The following is a 20312-nucleotide window of genomic DNA, read 5'->3' as shown; positions in this document are numbered from 1 at the left end:
TCTGTCACAGCACGGCTAATCACCGGTTGGTTCTCGATCCGGTTGGAATAGGATTTACTATCCTTTTGCGTCTGTCACCAACGCCCATCCTTCAGGAGTTTGAAGCTCGTCATAGTCATTCAATCCTTGAATCCTACTCGGAATACCACAGACAAGGTTTAGACTTTCCGGATTCTCATGAATGCTGCCATCAGTTCTAGCTTATACCACGAAGATTCTGATTAAGGAATCTAAGAGATACTCATTCAATCGTATATAGAACGGAGGTGGTTGTCAGGCACGCGTTTATGGTTTGAGGAAGGTGATGAATGTCACGGATCATCACCTCCATCACAGTTAAGCGCGAATGAACATCTTAGATAGGAACAAGCGTGTTTGAATGGAAAACAGAAATACTTGCATTAATTCATCGAGACACAGCAGAGCTCCTCACCCCCAACAATGGGGTTTAGAGACTCATGCCGTCAGAGAATACAAAGTTTAGATCTGAAATGTCATGAGATACAAAATAAGTCTCTAAAAGTTGTTTAAATACTAAACTAGTAGCCTAGGGTTACAAAATATGAGTGGACTATGATGGATGATGCAGAGGTCCACTTCTGGGGCCCACTTGGTGTGTGCTGGGGCTGAGATTTGAGTGAGTCACGTGCAGAGGCCATTTGTGGAGTTGAACGCCAGTTTTTATGCCAGTTTGGGCGTTCAACTCCAGTTTTTGATCCTTTTCTGGCGCTGGACGCCAGAATTGGGCTGAGAACTGGCATTGAACGCCAGTTTACATCGTCTATCCTTGTGCAAAGTATGGACTATTATATATTGCTGGAAAGCCCTGGATGTCTACTTTCCGATGCAATTAGAAGCATGCCATTTCGAGTTCTGTAGCTCCAGAAAATCCAATTTGAGTGCAGGGAGGTCAGAATCCAACAGCATTAGCAGTCCTTTTTCAGCCTGAATCAGATTTTTGCTCAGCTCCTTCAATTTCAGCCAGAAAAATACCTGAAATTACAGAAAAACACACAAATCATAGTAAAGTCCAGAAATATGAATTTTTCCTAAAAACTACTAGAAATAGACTAAAAACTAACTAAAACATACTCTAAACTATATGAAATTATCCCCAAAAAGCGTATAAAATATCCGCTCATCACAACACCAAACTTAAACTGTTGCTTGTCCTCAAGCAACTAGACAAATAAAATAGAAGACTAATAGGTTGAGAAGCAATAATATCTCAGAGTTTTTGATTGAAGCTCAGATTCTAATTAGATGAGCAGGACTAGTAGCTTTTTGCTTCTGAACAGTTTTGGCATCTCACTTTATCCATTGAAGCTCAGAGTGATTGGCATCTATAGGAACTCAGAATTCAGATAGTGTTATTGATTCTCTTAGTTCAGTGTGATGATTCTTGAACACAGCTTCTTTATGAGTCTTGGCCGTGGCCCTAAGCACTTTGTTTTCCAGTATTACTACCGGATACATAAATGCCACAGACACATAACTGGGTGAACCTTTTCAGATTGTGACTCAGCTTTGCTAAAGTCCCCAATTAGAGGTGTCCAGAGTTCTTAAGCACACTCTTCTTTTTGCTTTGGACCTTGACTTTAACCGCTCAGTCTCAAGTTTTCACTTGACACCTGCACGCCACAAGCACATGGTTAGGGACAGCTTGGTTTAGCCGCTTAGACCAGGATTTCAGTCCTTTAGGCCCTCCTATCCACTGATGCTCAAAACCTTGGGATCCTTTTTAATTGCCCTTGCCTTTTGGTTTTAAGGGTTATTGGCTTTTTCTGCTTGCTTTTTTTTTTTCCTGCAAGCTTTGTTCTTTGCTGCTTTTTCTTGCTTCAAGAATCATTTTGATGATTTTTAGATTATCAATAACATGTCTCATGTTCATCATTCTTTCAAGAGCCAACATATTTAACAGTATTAAACAACAAATTCAAAAGACATGTGCACTGTTCAAGCATTCATTCAGAAGACAGAAAGCATTGCCACCACATTTAACCAATTAGAATTTGTTTTATTTAAACTCGAAATTTTATTGCTTCTTATTCAAAAGATCTACTATTTTATTCATGTTTAATGTTGATGAGAAAAATAAACTATAACTTAATTGGAGATAAAATCAAAATAGATACTAATTACTACTATATGACTTCTAAGGTACTTTTATAAGGACACTGTCACAGAGTTAAGGCAGAAATTGGAAATTAACAACCTTTATTCTGGGGGTATGGGGGTTCCTCTGATCCTTGGGAGGCTTGGTATCACAGAAGATTTTTGGCGCTTCAGTTCCCTTAAGTCACGTCCCTACTCCTCTTGTTCTTTAAGCATATGGGTCAGCATTTGACTGTGTTCCTTTTGTTGTTTTATTATTTGCTCCATAGCTTCCTGTATCTTGGTGATAAACGTCTCAAGATATTCCCAATATTCCGCTTGAGGAATCTCTGGGAGGAATTCCTGTGCTCTCTTCTTGATATGTTCCTCCTGTGCTTGTTGTCTCTCCATTGATGCTTTGGTGATTGACTTTTCAATTAGGATATATTCAGTTATTCCCATCTTGACTCCAGCGTCCTTGCAGAGCAGAGAAATCACGCTTGGATAAGCCAACCTGGCCTCTCTTGAATTTTTGTTAGCAATCTTATAGAGCTCTGTTGAAATCAGCTGATGAACCTCCACTTCCTTTCCCATCATGATGCAATGAATCATCACTGCTCTTTTAACTGTGACTTCAGAACGATTGCTGGTGGGCAACAGAGAACGCCCAATGAAGTCCAGCCATCCTCTGGCAACTGGTTTGAGATCCTCCCTCTTGAGTTGATTTGGGACGCCCTTTGTGTTGGTGGTCCACCTGGCTCCAGGGATACAGATGTCCTCTAGAATCTTATCCAGGCCAATGTCTGCTCTCATCATCCTCCTGTTGAAGGAGTCTGGATCATCCTTTAGCTGAGGTAGCTTTAGTATCTCTCTGATCTTATCAGGGGTGGTATGAACAATTTTTCCCCTGACCATGGTCCAAAATTCGTAGCAGGCAGTTCCAGATAGTCTTTGCTTGTCAGTCTGCCACATATTAGCATAGAACTCCTGGACCATGTTCCTTCCTACTTTCATTTCAGGATTAGCTAGGACTTCCCAGTTCCTGATTCGAATTTGCTCCTGGATCTCCGGATATTCGTCTTCTTTCAGATCGAATCTAACTTCCGGGATTACTGATCTCAGACCCATTACTTTAAGATAATGGTCTGAATGTTCTTTAGATAAGAACTTTCCTTGATTCCAAAGTGGTTTTGGAACGCTCTCTTTCTTGCCTCTTGGAGTGTATTGTTTCCCTTTGAGAGCCATAATCTTAGTAGTGATCTCGGATAAACACACCAAACTTAGAGGTTTGCTTGTCCTCAAGCAAAAGAAAAGAAAGGAGAGGGATAGAAGGAGATTGAGGTGCACTTGTTGATGGAGGAGGGGGGAGGCCGAACCCAATTTAAAGGGGTAGGGGGTGGATTTTTGAAAAATTGGAAGAGATAAGATAAAAAGATTGAGTTGAAAAAGATAAGATAGAAGATATAGTTTGATTTTGAAAAGATATGATAGATTTTTGAAAAAGATAAATATGGGTTTTTGAAAAAGATAATATGAAAAAGATATTGAAAAGATTTTTGGGTGAAAAAGATAGATTTGTTTTTGGAAAAGATTTGAAAAGAGTTGGATTGATTTTGCAAAGAGGGTGTGTGCTTATGAATTAAGATACATTTGATATTTTGAGGGTAGGATTTTTAGAAATCAGGGTTCTTGACATGTTTATGTAAATAAAATCATGTATTGAATCATAAAATTATAAATTAGAATGGAAATACATGTGGGATTACTGGATTTGGCTCCTCCCTGTCCTCCTGGCGTTTGAACGCCCAAACACTGCCTGTTTTGGGCGTTCAGCGCCCAAATGCTGATCTCCTGGGCGTTCAGCGCCCAGTTGCTGCCATTCCTGGCGTTCAACGCCCAGTGGGTGGCCATTTCTGGCGTTGAACGCCCAAATGCTGCCATTACTGGCGTTCAGCGCCCAGTGGGTGCCCATTTTGGGCGCTGAACGCCCAAAATGCCCCTTTACTGGCGTTTTCTTGCCATTGAGCTCTTTTACTCTGTTTTGTGTGCCGAGGTCTTCTGTAAATGATTATTTACCTTGTTGTCAATGAACTCTATATAAAAAATAAAGATAGAAATAGGGCAAAATGCTTAGAGGATTGTTGCCCCACGGCTGGGTTGCCTCCCAGAAAGCGCTTCTTTATTGTCTTTAGCTGGAACTTGCTGAGCTTTTAATCTAGCTTCAGCCTTGAGCATTCTTGCTCAATGTTGCCTTCAAGATAATGCTTGATTCTTTGTCCATTGACAATGAACTTCTTATCAGAATCAATATCTTGAAGCTCCACGTAACCATATGGTGACACACTTGTAATCACGTATGGTCCCCTCCACCGGGATTTCAGTTTCCTGGGGAATAGCCTGAGTCTAGAGTTAAACAACAGGACCTTCTGTCCTGGTTCAAAGATTCTAGATGACAGCTTTCTGTCATGCCATTTTTTTGATTTTTCTTTATAAAGCTTGGCATTTTCGAAAGCTGTGAATCTGAATTCCTCTAGCTCATTTAGCTGGAGCAATCGTTTTTCTCCTGCTAATTTGGCATCTAAGTTTAGGAATCTGGTTGCCCAGTAGGCCTTATGTTCCAGTTCCACGGGCAAGTGGCATGCCTTACCATACACGAGTTGGTATGGAGAGGTCCCTATAGGGGTCTTGAATGCTGTTCTGTAAGCCCACAGAGCATCATCCAAGCTCCTTGCCCAATCCTTTCTACGGGTATTTACTGTCCGTTCCAGGATTCTCTTTAATTCTCTGTTAGAGACTTCAGCTTGCCCGTTGGTTTGTGGATGATATGGAGTGGCCACTTTGTGGCGAATTCTATACCGAACCATGGCAGAGTAAAGCTGTTTATTACAGAAGTGAGTGCCCCCATCACTGATTAACACTCTAGGGACACCAAACCTGCTAAAGATATGTTTCTGGAGGAACTTCAGCACTGTTTTAGTATCATTGGTGGGTGTGGCAATAGCCTCAACCTATTTTGATACATAGTCAACTGCCACCAGAATATAAGTGTTTGAGTATGATGGTGGGAAAGGTCCCATGAAGTCAATTCCCCATACATCAAACAACTCTATTTCCAAGATCCCTTGTTGAGGCATGGCGTAACCATGAGGCCGGTTACCAGCTCTTTGGCAACTGTCACAATTACGTACAAACTCTCGGGAATCTTTATAGAGTGTGGGCCAATAGAAGCCACATTGGAGGACCTTGGTGGCTGTTCGCTCACCTCCGAAATGGCCTCCATATTGAGATCCGTGGCAATGCCATAGGATTCTCTGTGCTTCCTCTCTGGGGACACACCTACGGATAATTCCGTCTGCACATCTCTTAAAGAGATAGGGTTCATCCCACAAGTAGTACTTTGCATCAGTAACTAATTTCTTCTTTTGTATTCTATTGTACTCCTTGGGTATGAACCTTGCAGCTTTATAGTTTGCAATATCGGCAAACCATGGTGCTTCCTGAATGGCAAATAGATGCTCATCAGGGAACGTCTCAGAGATCTCAAGAAAGGGGAGGGACGTCCCTTCCACTGGCTCTATCCGGGACAGATGATCAGCCACTTGGTTCTCTGTCCCTTTTCTGTCTCTTATTTCTATATCAAACTCTTGCAGAAGCAATACCCATATGATGAGCCTGGGTTTTGAATCCTGCTTTGTGAGTAGATATTTAAGAGCAGCATGGTCAGTATACACAATCACTTTTGATCCTACTAAGTATGATCTGAACTTGTCAATGGCGTAAACCACTGCAAGTAGTTCTTTTTCTGTGGTTGTGTAATTTTTCTGGGCATCATTTAGAACGCGACTGGCATAATAAATAACATGCAGAAGCTTGTCATGCCTCTGTCCCAATACTGCACCAATGGCATGATCACTGGCATCACACATTAACTCAAATGGCAATGTCCAGTCTGGTGCAGAAATGACTGGTGCTGTGACCAGCTTAGCTTTCAGCGTTTCAAATGCCTGCAGGCATGCTGTGTCAAACACAAATGGCGTGTCAGCAGCTAGCAGATTGCTTAGAGGTTTTGCGATTTTTGAAAAATCCTTTATAAACCTCCTATAGAATCCTGCATGCCCCAGAAAGCTTCTGATTGCCTTAACATTGGCAGGTGGTGGTAATTTTTCAATTACCTCTATTTTTGCTTGATCCACCTCTATTCCCTTGTTTGAGATTTTATGCCCAAGAACAATTCCTTCAGTCACCATGAAGTGACACTTTTCCCAGTTTAAAACTAGGTTGGTTTCTTGGCATCTTTTCAGAACAAGTTTCAGGTGATCAAGACAGGAGCTGAATGAGTCTCCATATACTGAGAAGTCATCCATGAAGACTTCCAGAAATTTTTCCACCATATCAGAGAAAATAGAGAGCATGCATCTCTGGAAGGTTGCAGGTGCATTGCATAGCCCAAAGGGCATCCTTCTATAAGCAAACACTCCGGATGGACATGTGAATGCTGTTTTCTCTTGATCCTGGGGATCTACTGCAATCTGGTTATAGCCTGAGTAGCCATCCAAAAAGCAGTAATAATCATGACCTGCTAGTCTCTCTAGCATCTGGTCTATGAATGGTAAAGGAAAATGATCCTTTCTGGTGGCTGTATTGAGCCTTCTGTAGTCAATACACATGCGCCACCCTGTAACTGTTCTTGTAGGAACCAGTTCATTTTTTTCATTATGAATCACTGTCATGCCTCCCTTTTTTGGGACGACTTGAACAGGACTCACCCAGGGGCTATCAGAAATGGGATAAATAATCCCAGCCTCTAGTAATTTGGTGACCTCTTTCTGCACCACTTCCTTTATAGCTGGATTTAGCCGCCTCTGTGGTTGAACCACTGGTTTGGCATTATCCTCCAGTAGGATTTTGTGCATGCATCTAGCTGGGCTTATGCCCTTAAGGTCACCTATGGACCACCCAAGGGCTGTCTTGTGTGTCCTTAGCACTTGAATAAGTGCTTCCTCTTCCTGTGAATTTAAAGCAGAGCTTATGATCACTGGAAAGGTGTCACCTTCTCCTAGAAATGTATATTTCAAGGATGGTGGCAGTGGCTTGAGCTCTGGTTTAGGAGGTTTTTCCTCTTTCAGAAGAAAGTTCAGAGGCTCTTTCATGTCCCCGGAATCCTCCAAATCAGGCTGAACATCTTTAAAGATGTCTTCCAACTCTGATTCGAGACTCTCAGCCATGTTGATCTCTTCTACCAAAGAGTCAATAAGGTCAAGTTTCATGCAGTCTGTTGATGTGTCTGGATGCTGCATGGCTTTGACAGCGTTCAACTTGAACTCGTCATCGTTGACTCTCAGGGTTATTTCCCCCTGTTGGACGTCAATGAGGGATCGTCCAGTTGCTAGGAAGGGCCTTCCTAGAATGAGAGTAGCACTCTTGTGCTCCTCCATTTCCAGCACAACAAAGTCAGTGGGAAAGGCGAATGGCCCAACTCTGACAATCATGTCCTCAATCACGCCTGATGGGTATTTAGTGGAACCATCAGCAAGTTGGAGACATATCCGGGTTGGTTTAACTTCTTCAGTTAAGCCAAGCTTCCTGATAGTGGATGCATGTATCAGGTTGATGCTTGCCCCAAGATCGCATAAAGCTGTCTTGGTGCAATCACCTTCTAATATGCATGGTATCAGAAAACTCCCAGGGTCTTTAAGCTTTTCAGGAAAGCTTTTCAGAATGACTGCACTACATTCTTCAGTGAGGAGAACTCTTTCTGTTTCTCTCCACTCCTTTTTATGACTCAAGATCTCTTTCATGAACTTGGCATAAGAAGGTATTTGCTCAAGTGCCTCTGCAAAAGGAATCTTTATTTCAAGAGTCCTTAGATAATCTGCAAAGCGAGCAAATTGCTTATCCTGCTCCTCTTTCTGGAGTTTTTGAGGATAAGGTATCTTGGCTTTATATTCCTCAACCTTAGTGGTTAAAGAAGCCTTTTTAGAGGGGTTGTTGTCAGCACTTGTGTGTGTCTGATCCCTCACTGGCAATTGAATGCCAGAGTCAGAAGCTGGAGTGACGTTAGACGCCAACTCACTGTCTGTTCCTGGCGCCTGAACGCCAGAAATGTGCCCATTTTGGGCGTTCAACGCTGGATTATGCCCCCTTTGGGCGTTCAACGCCAGATTCTTGCCCATTTCTGGCGTTGAACGCCAATCCTGCCTTGTTTCTGGCGCTGAACACCAGTTTTGGGCATGGTCTGGGCGTTCAGCGCCAGCCTTCCACCCATTTTCTGGCGTTTTAGTGCCAGAATTATTTTTCCCTGGGCTCTTACTGTCCTCAGGGGAATCTTTGGTGGGTTGCTCATTTCTTGAATTTTTGATGCCTTGAGGTGGGGTATTTAATGTTTTCCCACTTCTTAATTGAACTGCTTGGCATTCTTCTGCTATTTGCTTTGATAGCTGCTGCTTTGTTTGCTTAAACTATTCTTCCATATGTATATTAGCTATCCTTGTCTCCTGTAACCTGTCTTTGAATTCAGCTAGCTGCTTTGTTAGAAAATCTAATTGCTGATTGAATTCAGCAGCTTGTTTTACAGTACTGAATTCAGCAGTTACTGTTTTAACCTCTTCATTCATGGAAGGGTTGCTGCTTAGATATAGATGCTGATTCCTGGCAACTGTATCAATGAGCTCTTGAGCTTCTTCAATTGTCTTTCTCATATGGATAGATCCACCAGCTGAGTAATCTAAAGACATCTGAGCTCCTTCTGCAAGCCCATAGTAGAAGATGTCTAACTGAACCCACTCTGAAAACATTTCAGAGGGGCATTTTCGTAGCATCTCTCTGTATCTCTCCCAGGCATCATAAAGAGATTCATTATCTCCTTGTTTAAAGCCTTGGATGTCCAGCCTTAGCTGTATCATCCTTTTTGGAGGGAAATATTGATTCAGGAATTTTTCTGTCAGCTGTTTCCATGTTCTTATGCTGGCCTTAGGTTGGTTATTTAACCACCTCTTAGCTTGATCTTTTACAACAAATGGAAACAGTAATAGTCTGTAGACATCCTGATCTATTTCCTTATCATGTACTGTGTCAGCAATTTGTAAAAATTGTGCCAGAAACTCTGTAGGTTCTTCCTGTGGAAGACCGGAATACTGGCAACTTTGCTGCACCATGATAATGAGCTGAGGATTCAACTCAAAGCTACTAACTCCAATGGAGGGTATGCATATGCTACTCCCATACGAAGCAGTAGAGGGGTTAGAATATGACCCCAAAGTCCTCCTGGACTGTCCATCTCCACTTATGTCCATGATGGATATATGGATATAACTTGGACTGATTTATCTTTTTATTTATTTTATTTTATAAGAAGTAAATACTTAAATAAAATAAAATAACTAAAAAAAATTTGAATTTTGAAATAATAAATTTTTTTTTCGTAAAAAAAATTAGAAATAATTAGTTAAAAAAAAAAAAAGAAATTTTTGAAAAAGAGGGAAGATATTTTCGAAAATTAGAGAGAGAGAGTTAGTTAGGTAGTTTTGAAAAAGTTAAGAAACAAACAAAAAGTTAGTTAGTTAGTTGAAACAAATTTTGAAAAGATAAGAAGTTAGGAAGTTAGAAGAGATATTTTGAAAAGATATTTTTGAATTTAGTGAGGAGAGAGAAAAACAATAAGATAGTACAAGATTTAAAATTTTTAGATCTAATGCTCCTTGTTTTTGAAAATTTTGGAGGGAAAACACCAAGGAACACCAAACTTAAAAATTTTAAGATCAAGACACAAGGAAACTCAAGAACACTTTGAAGACTCACAAGAACACAAGAACATGAAGGAAGAACACCAAACTTAAAATTTTTAGAAAACCAAACCAAAATTTTCGAAAATCAAAGGGAAATCAACAAGAAAACACCAAACTTAAAGTTTGGCACAAGATTTAATAGAAAAAAAAATATTTTTGAAAAAGAAGGTTTTGAAAAGAGTATAAAAGATTCTAACCCAATTACCAAGAACACAGATTAACGCTCTAGCCAAATGAGTTATGGGACCTTCAAAAATTTTAAGAAAGATTATTTTTGAAAACACCAAACTTAAAGTTTGGCACAGGATTTAATAGAAAAATTATTTTTGAAAAAGGTTTTAAAAAATATGATAGCCAATTACCATGAACATAAACACCACGTTCTAAATAACTGAGCTATAAGTTTAAAGTATTTTAACAAGGGATAAATAATAAAAGACTCTAAACCAAAAAAAAAGAAAGATTTTTCCTAATCTATGCAACAAAATAATCCGTCAGTTGTTCAAACACGAACAATCCCCGGCAACGGCGCCAAAAACTTGGTGCACGAAATTGTGAATCACACTTTTCACAACGCGTACCACTAACCAGCAAGTGCACTGGGTCGTCCAAGTAATACCTTACGTGAGTAAGGGTTGAATCCCACGGAGATTGTTGGTTTGAAGCAATCTATGGTTATCTTGTAAATCTTAGTCAGGAAGTCAATTATGTTTATCAATTGAATTGTGAGTAACCAGTAGAGCATAAATTAAAAATTACTTGTTGTGCAGTAATGGAGAATATGTTGGAGTTTTGGAGATGCTTTGTCTTCTGAATCTCTGCTTTCCTCTGTCTTCTTGTTCACGCACGCACGTCCCCCTATGGCAAGCTGTGTGTTGGTGGATCACCGTTGTCAATGGCTACCTTCCATCCTTCCAGTGAAAACTACGCTCACGTGCTCTGTCACAGCACGGCTAATCACCGGTTGGTTCTCGATCCGGTTGGAATAGGATTTACTATCCTTTTGCGTCTGTCACCAACGCCCAGCCTTCAGGAGTTTGAAGCTCGTCACAGTCATTCAATCCTTGAATCCTACTCGGAATACCACAGACAAGGTTTAGACTTTCCGGATTCTCATGAATGCTGCCATCAGTTCTAGCTTATACCACGAAGATTCTGATTAAGGAATCTAAGAGATACTCATTCAATCGTATATAGAACGGAGGTGGTTGTCAGGCACGCGTTCATGGTTTGAGGAAGGTGATGAATGTCACGGATCATCACCTCCATCACAGTTAAGCGCGAATGAACATCTTAGATAGGAACAAGCGTGTTTGAATGGAAAACAGAAATACTTGCATTAATTCATCGAGACACAGCAGAGCTCCTCACCCCCAACAATGGGGTTTAGAGACTCATGCCGTCAGAGAATACAAAGTTTAGATCTGAAATGTCATGAGATACAAAATAAGTCTCTAAAAGTTGTTTAAATACTAAACTAGTAGCCTAGGGTTACAAAATATGAGTGGACTATGATGGATGATGCAGAGGTCCACTTCTGGGGCCCACTTGGTGTGTGCTGGGGCTGAGATTTGAGTGAGTCACGTGCAGAGGCCATTTGTGGAGTTGAACGCCAGTTTTTATGCCAGTTTGGGCGTTCAACTCCAGTTTTTGATCCTTTTCTGGCGCTGGACGCCAGAATTGGGCAGAGAACTGGCGTTGAACGCCAGTTTACATCGTCTATCCTTGTGCAAAGTATGGACTATTATATATTGCTGGAAAGCCCTGGATGTCTACTTTCCGATGCAATTGGAAGCATGCCATTTCGAGTTCTGTAGCTCCAGAAAATCCAATTTGAGTGCAGGGAGGTCAGAATCCAACAGCATTAGCAGTCCTTTTTCAGCCTGAATCAGATTTTTGCTCAGCTCCTTCAATTTCAGCAAAAAAAATACCTGAAATTACAGAAAAATACACAACTCATAGTAAAGTCCAGAAATATGAATTTTTCCTAAAAACTACTAGAAATAGACTAAAAACTAACTAAAACATACTCTAAACTATATGAAATTATCCCCAAAAAGCGTATAAAATATCCGCTCATCAGAGGACCTTCCTTAGATTAAGGAGGGAGGCAAGAGAAAAGAAAGTGGTTGGTGCTGAGGAAGAAGAAGAATTCTTTGAAACAAACATGGAAGACAACATGGAAAACCATCATGAAGAAGAAGGTCACAACCATGGGGGAGGAGGTAGAGCAAATCATGCTGGGGAGGATAGAAGAGTTTTGGGCTTTTACATCAATCCAAACCCAGGCAATTGTGGAAGTAGCATCCAAAAGCCAACAATCCATGCCAACAACTTTGAACTTAAACCACAGCTCATCACCCTTGTTCAGAACAACTGTTTGTTTGGAGGAAGTGTTCAAGAAGACCCAAATCAACATTTAACCACCTTCCTGAGAATATGTGACACAGTGAAGTCTAATGGTGTTCACCCTGACGCCTATAGATTGCTCTTATTTCCATTCTCACTCAGGACAAGGCAGCCAAATGGCTGGAATCTTTTCCAAGGGAAAGCTTGACAACTTGGGAAGACGTGGTGAACAAATTCTTAGCAAGATTTTACCCTCCTCAACGAATCAATAGGCTGAGAGCTGAGGTCCAAACTTTCAGGCAACAAGATGGTGAGACTCTATATGAAGCATGGGAGAGGTTCAAGGACTTAACAAGGAGGTGTCCACCTGACATGTTCAACGAATGGGTGCAGCTGCACATTTTCTATGAAGGGCTCTCTTATGAGTCAAAGAAGGCCGTAGACCATTTATCTGGAGGATCTTTGAACAAGAAGAAGACCATTGAGGAAGCCATAGATGTTATTGAAAAAGTAGCAGAGAACGACTACTTCTATGCTTCCGAAAGAGGGAACACAAGAGGAGTAATGGAGCTAAACAATGTAGATGCTCTGTTGGCCCAAAACAAGCTCATTACCCAGCAGCTGGCAGACCTCACCAAGAAGATGGAGATGAACCAAGTAGCAGCAATCTTCACTTCATCAACAATCCAAGAAGGAGTGAATGAAGAAGCAGAGGGGAGTCAGGAGCAAGCCAACTACATTGGGAATTCACCAAGGAAAAACTATGAGCCATACTCCAAGACTTACAACCCTGGATGGAGAAACCACCCAAACTTTGGGTGGGGAAGTGAGCAAGATCAAAACCAAGACCAGAGACGTTACAACTCCAACAACAATACAGCTCACCAGCAATTCACACAGAGGACATCTCAATACCCCCACAACAACACTTCTCCACATACTTATCAAAACCAAAATAGCACATCTGCTCCGAATCACCCATCAATTGATGACAAGCTCTCTAAGATTGAAGCCTTACTTGAAGGAATATGCCAAGAGATTCAAGAAAATAAGGTGTTCAAAGAGGAAGTGCGAGCCAATATTAAGAACCAGGGAGAGACCATTAGGAAGCTGGAATTCCAGGTGGGATATTTAGCTGAGAAGATTCCCAAACCTACCGATAGCTTCCCAAGTGACACGGAGAAAAACCCCAAGGGAGAAGCAAAGAAAGTAAGATGGGAAGATTGCAAGATGGTCACTACGAGTGATCAAGAGACTGAAGACAAGCAAGGCAAACTGTGCAAACAACCTGAAGACAACTCAACAAAGGAGGAGGATAGAGATCACCAAGAACCAGAAATCTCACAACAAGAGTTGCTGAAGCTCTATGCTCCCTTCCCTCAACTGCTCAATGGTGCTGTGGGAAAGAGAATATACTCAAGGTTCCTAGACTTATTTGCATCTCTGCATGTAAACATACCATTCATCAAGGCAATTCAACAAATGCCTGTATTCATCAAGTATATGAAGGAACTTCTTCCCAGGAAAAGCTCACTCAAAGGAGGCCAGACTATAGTGATGAACAAGGAATGTAGTGCCCTTATTCAACCTGTGCTGCCTACAAAAAGAAGAGACCCAGGGAGTTTTCACATCCCTTGTGCCATAGGTGAAACTATGTTCGATAGAGCACTATGTGATTTGGGGGCCAGCATCAACTTACTGCCTTTATCCCTAGTGAAGAGGCTGCAGATTAATGAGATAATGCCCACAGATGTAATCATCAGACTGGCTGACAAAACTCAAAAGCAAGCAATAGGAGTGGTGGAAAATGTGTTGCTAAAGGTTAGAAAATACTTTCTCCCAACAGACTTTGTCATTCTGGACATGGAAGAGAGTCACACTCACCCAATCATATTGGGAAGACCATTCCTAGCTACAGCCAGAGCACTTATCGATGTAGAGAAAGGGGAGCTAATATTGAGAATCCATGATGAACGACTCAGCTTCAATGTCTTCAAACTCTCACAAGAAACAGATCAAGAGGACAAGGAACTAAGCACAAACGATAAAGAGACACTGAAGGAGGAGACAAGCACTGAAGCACAGCAAGTTCATTCTGAAACCCCCTCAATTGATAAACAAGGAAAACAGCAATTGTCACAGCTCAAGGAAAAGTTGGAGGAACCTAAACCTCTAGAGGCATGTGAAGACAACATCACAACTCCTTGGAAAAAAAAGGTCACCAAGGGGAAGGCAACCTCAAAAGAAACAAAGAAGAAGGTACCAAGGAAATGGAGGAACAAGAAGATTCCTACGGAAGACTTCTCTCCAGGGGATAGAGTTGTCTCAGCTTACTTCCCAGATATTCCCCCTAATCTCCCTACTGTACCATCTCAGTTACCTAAGGTCTTCACTATCAAGAGAGTTCTTTCCCTGGAACATGTGGAGATCATTGATCCAACCAATGGATATAATTCCACAGCAAGAGGGGAGGACTTTAAGCACTACCAACCACCTTGATGAAGGAAAAACGTCAAGCTAGTGACGCTAAAGAAGCGCTTCATGGGAGGCAACCCATGTTTTATATGTTTTTAAAATAATGAATAAATCAATGTTTATGAATTTCAACCCAAACTTGACAAACATTTGGTGGAATCTTTATCATGCAGTATATAGTGAAGAACAAGTTTGGTGTTCAAAGCAAACCAAGATGCATGCTAGTCTTGGGAGCTTTGAACAAAACTTTTCATCACATTGCTTCAAACTAAGTTTGGTGTCACCCCATGGTGCCACCAAAATGCATATAAGGACTCACCAATAGTTAGTTAGTTAGTTAGTTGGAATTCATAAATAAACAATCAAATCCTTTCTTCCCGTTTATTCTAGCCGTAGAGTTGATTTTTTTATGATATTAATTTCCTTATTTTAAATCTTTATAGGAAAGAAAAATGAGCATAAAAAGGGATTGATTGGACAATTAAATGGGGGAGATTTCGCCACTTAATGAAGAGCACTACACATATGTCCCAAGAGGGAACGCATGGGGAAACGCTGCCATGCAACATTGGAGAAAGAAGACCCTTGAAGACCGAACCAATCACTCTCATGAAGTGAGGATCCTTGTCTTTCCTTCATACACAACCCCAACCGTCCATCGAGCAACAATCCTTGCAATCCACACCTTCCATCCACTCATGATTCCCCTATATAAGTGAGCTCTAGTGCATGCTCATTCCTTACATTCAAATTCCCACTTCCACACTTCATACTTTTGGCTTGCTCAACCCCTTCATCACCCTCTATCATAGCCAACCTATCCCTCATCTCTCCGTATCTTCCAACCTCCACTTCAAAACAGCAACTCAATTCATGGCATCATCAAGCTCGAAGAGGCAAAAGAGGAAGGAACCCATGGAGAGTGTTCCTTTCGATGAGAAGAAATTCAAAACTGCCTTTCATGAACGTGAATTCGAACGGATAAGGGCGAGAAAGATACTGCCAGAGTTAATCTTCCAAATCAATGCAGATGAGTCACCACAAATTCTGGAGAAAGTCGAACAGAGGGGGTGGCAATTGCTCACAAGTCCAGAGGGGAAGATCAATGGAAACCTCATCAAAGAATTTTATGCGAATGTAGTAAGAGAGGATAAAATCAAGGCCCCAACCTTCAAAAGTTACGTAAGAGGAAAAGAGGTGGACTTCAGCCCAAATGCCATAACAAGAGTTCTTCACCTGAAATCACCTCGTTTTGATGAGGAAAGTTATCAAGCAAGGATAAGTAGAAGCCCTGATAATAATGAGCTCTCAGAGATAGCGGCAGACATCTGTGTTATAGCAGCTGACTGGGAGAGGTACACAGATGGGAGACCAAGGTTCATTAAGAGAGGAGACCTGAGCCCTGAAGCCAAGGGGTGGTTTGAACTTGTGAGAAGGTCCATTTTACCAGCTACAAATAATTCAGAGGTAAACATCAATCGGGCTACTATGGTGCATTGCTTAGTACAAGGTGGGAAAATCAACGTGAATGAGCTCATCGCCGAGGGGATTCAAGATTCGGCTGAGAAGTTGATTCAGGTGCCAGGCTTTGGTACCCCAGCACCATTCTCCGCTTATGCAACAAGGCCAAGGTAGTATTTGAGGACAGCAACCCAGACTGGGTGAACCCAGGGAGGCCAGTTACACTCGAACGATTGGTTTATACTATACCTGCTCAGCAACAAAGAAGGCCACAAATAGGGAAACCAAAAGCAAAAGAAAGAGTTCACCAAGAGGAACATCATCAGGAAGAATACCAGCAAGAAGAGCAGCATGACCCAGACAACTTGAATATGACTTATCTTCTAAGAGCCATTGAAGATTTGGGACAGAGGCATATGGAAGGACAAGAGAAAATACTGAACCTTCAAACCAACTGGCTGAGCCAACAGGAAGCATGGCAAAAACAACAAATGGAGCAGCAGCAAGAACACTACTCCAGGCTCACTCAAGCCATCAACCAAGTGAATGAGAGGCAAGAGCTCCAAGAGAAGCACTTGCAAGAACTCAACCAGTGGCAGATAGCCCAAATGAAAACTTTCAATGAGTTCAGTGTACTCAATGAAGGAAGGCAACTACATAGGGAGGAGTTCTATGTAAACACTCAAGCCAAGTTGAACTACATATCTAGTAACATGCATCAGCTACACTATGCCATCCCTACATATGATAAGGTCCAAAAAGATTTTGTAGAACAAGAAGAGAGGAAGGTAAAATAGCAAAAGGAGACACTCAAGAAGAAGATGGAAGATGGTGGTTTCTGGAAGAAGCTGCTTGGAAAAGGCAAGGGAAGTGGGAGCACAAGCACTCAAGAGAGACACAATGAGGACAAGTAAGGATGGGAGCACGGGCATCCACATGAATGAAAGGTGGTGGAGTTCCTTTTAGTCCATCGTTTTCTATGCTTTAAATAAGGAAGATCTTGTATGAAATAGAACCTGCTTCCATGTTATGTTTAAACTTTTTAAATTCTGTCTTTTAAGTTTTCTTTCTGAATAGGTCCATGATTTCTGGTTTAAATGTCACTGCATCTTTCCCTTATTTACTTGTAAGCTTGTCCATTTTAAATCAAATGAAGAAGAGAATGTTTATGTTTTTAAAAGACCAGAGTGGAGTTCATATTGTGGAAGTGCATTCATGAATCTTTAGGGTAGTCATAAGTTAGCTAAGTTGGTTCAACCACAAGGTTAGGAGGACAACTATCTATCCTGAATACTTGACTTTGGATATACCCATAAGACTAAGTATATGACAAGATCCTAATAAGAGAAAAGGGAAAAGAACAATGGAAGTGAAAAACAAAAGAAAAAAGAGTAAGCAATAAGGCTAGGCACCAATGGTTTTGACCTTGAGACAAGTGTCTGTGGTGCTCCTGTGTGAGGGATCTACTTGGATGAATAAGCTCTCAGGGGTGCTTTATCACTTGGTAACTTGGGTTAACTAACCCGGGATTATCAGCTGAAAATCCACTATCAAGAGTAACCCTCACTACAGAGCATTTAGTAACCCAAAGAGGTGCTGGACACCAAGGTCTCAAGAAAAGAAAATAAACAAACTATATGCCTGTGGTGTGTATGTATGGGGGAGAGACTTGAGGGAGTAAGTCCTTAGGGGTGCTTCAACACCTAGCACCTTGAACCAACTGGTTCGGGAGTATTGGCTGAAAGCTTATCTTAAAGAGTTGCCCCCTTACAGGGCACTTAGCCTAAATAACACAAATAACCCTTGAAATAACAATAAAAGGATCAATGAATAAAAGTCTCATGGGATATAAACAAAGTAAGTGTTTAGGGACATGATAAAGGTCTGAAAGCCAGTAATGGAATGAACCTAAGTTGCTATGCATGAAACCACCATAAAATCAGTAACATGACTTCCACAAGAATGACTCATTCCTCTGGATATTCCATTCATTATTCTCTTGTTCTAGTACTTGCTTAGGGACAAGCAAGCTTTAAGTTTGGTGTTGTGATGCCAGGGCATCTTGGCCAGTTTCACTGACCTTTTCTTTACTGTTTTTAGGTTAGTTTCATGCATTTTCTTAGGAAATAAGTTAGTTTTGGGTAGATATTCACTTACACCTTGACTCAAGCATACATTGTGCATTTTACATTATTTCATGAGGATTTTGCATAAGTTTAGTGACAAATTGTATGTTGCATTCCCCATGACTTGGACTAGAACTTTGATGCACTCTATTGCTTGATTTCAGGACCAAAGGAAGCAAGGAAAGGGAGGAAACTTGCAAGGTTAATGAGAAAAGTGATTGTCAATGACACTCTCATAGCCATCATTGCCCACGTTAAGAGTCACGTTAACTAAGTTAACGTGAACTCTAACGTGGAAAAGGGAAGTTGAGCCAACGTTAATGACACTTAACATTGTCACTAATGTTGGCAAACACTCATGAGTGGTCACGTTAGAGCCCACGTTAACCTAGTTAACGTGGCCTCTAACGTTAAAGGGGGAAGAAAAGCCAACGTTAGTGACATTCAACATTGTCACTAACGTTGGCCTAAGGATGCAACACACCACGTTAACTCCCACGTTAACTTGGTTAACGTGGGAGCTAACGTAAGAAGTGAGAGTTGTCGCCAACGTTAGTGACACTCAACATTGTCACTAACGTTGGAAGCAACCACACAACCCCCCAAGGAGCCACATTAACTTCCACGTTAACTTAGTTAACGTGGAAGCTAACGATGAGGAATGAATGATGAGCCAACGTTAGTGACACTCAATATTGTCACTAACGTTGGGATGGCTAAGAATGGCCACGTTAGAAGCCACGTTAACCTAGTTAACGTGGACTCTAACGTGAGATCTAGGGGCACATTGGAACGTTAGTGACAATGTTGAGTGTCACTAACGTTCTCGAAGGTTGGCAAGGCCACGTTAGAAGCCACGTTAACCTAGTTAACGTGGGGTCTAATGTGAGGCAAAGGGGTACAATGGAACGTTAGTGAAAATGTTAAGTGTCACTAACGTCCTCGAACTTATACTTTCACTAAATGTTAACACCCCTAACGCCCTGAGCTGAAGTCTCTGCCCACTTAGCACTTTCTCTCTGCAAGTAAAGCCAAGCCCAAATGAAGAATAGAACTGCTTCAAACTCATGATCCAAAGGCCCAAGACTTGAAGAGCAAACTAGAAGCTGAGAAGAGTAGTATATATAGGAGTAGCTTTGAATTGTAAAAGGAGTTCTGGAGGCTGGAAAAAGGGAACTACTCTCTGTATTTTACTTTCTCTGCATTTTCTAGTTTTATGATGTATTCTCCATCTTTGTTTTCATTTTTAAGAGCTATGAACAACTAAACCCCTTTCATTGGGTTAGGGAGCTCTGTTGTAATTTGATGGATCAATACTAATTTTCATTATTCTTCTTCTATCTTTTCTCTTGATTTTACTTGAAAGCTTTCGATCTTCATCCAATTGAGTAGTTATCTTGGAAGAGAAGCTATTCAAACTTGGATCTCTTTTGAACCTTGAAAGAGGAATGAAGAGATCAAGCTAGAAATGCTTTCTCATGCTGGAAAAAATTGGGTTTGGATAGGTATGTGACTATAACCCTCTCAATACTTGATTTGGAAAATGCATGTGGTATAATCAGTGACCATACTTCATCTCTTCTCATGAGCAATTGACCAAGGAATTGGCTATTGATCAAGATTTGAGAGATTGAATTGCAAGAAATTGTAATTCAATCACTTAAGATTGCCAAGGAGATCAATGAGTGCATTGATTGAGGAAGAGATGAAAATGAACTTGATCCGGAGAATTGCAACATCTCCTAAGCCCAATGAACTCCCCATTTCTGATCTTACCCATTCTCTTTAATTTCTGCCATTTACTTTTATGAGCAAATCCCCCATTCACATTTACAATTCTGCAATTTACTTTCAGTCATTTGCTTCCAGTCCTTTAATTCTAGCATTTATTTTTCTATTATTTACATTCCCGCCATTTTATTTTCTGCAACTCTCAACCCAAATTCTGGATTCGCTCAACTAGAACATTCTTCTAATTAAAGTTGCTTGATCAATCAATCCCTGTGGGATTCGACCTCACTCT

At 41.0% G+C, this 20312-nt stretch overlaps 1 non-coding gene across 1 annotated transcript; it reads right to left on the bottom strand.

Annotated features, from left to right (window-relative positions):
* Window positions 1–12497: 12497 nt before the first annotated feature.
* On the bottom strand, window positions 12498–12601 carry LOC148547607 (small nucleolar RNA R71). Its single transcript, XR_015898754.1, has one exon. It is a non-coding gene; the product is annotated as a small nucleolar RNA R71 (small nucleolar RNA).
* Between the last annotated feature and the right edge of the window lie 7711 nt (window positions 12602–20312).

Source organism: Arachis ipaensis, chromosome B8 (assembly GCF_059453495.1).
Source record: "Arachis ipaensis isolate K30076 ecotype BB chromosome B8, ASM5945349v1, whole genome shotgun sequence".
Classification (NCBI taxonomy): Eukaryota; Viridiplantae; Streptophyta; class Magnoliopsida; order Fabales; family Fabaceae; genus Arachis; species Arachis ipaensis.
This window is presented reverse-complemented; position numbering and strand designations above follow the sequence as displayed.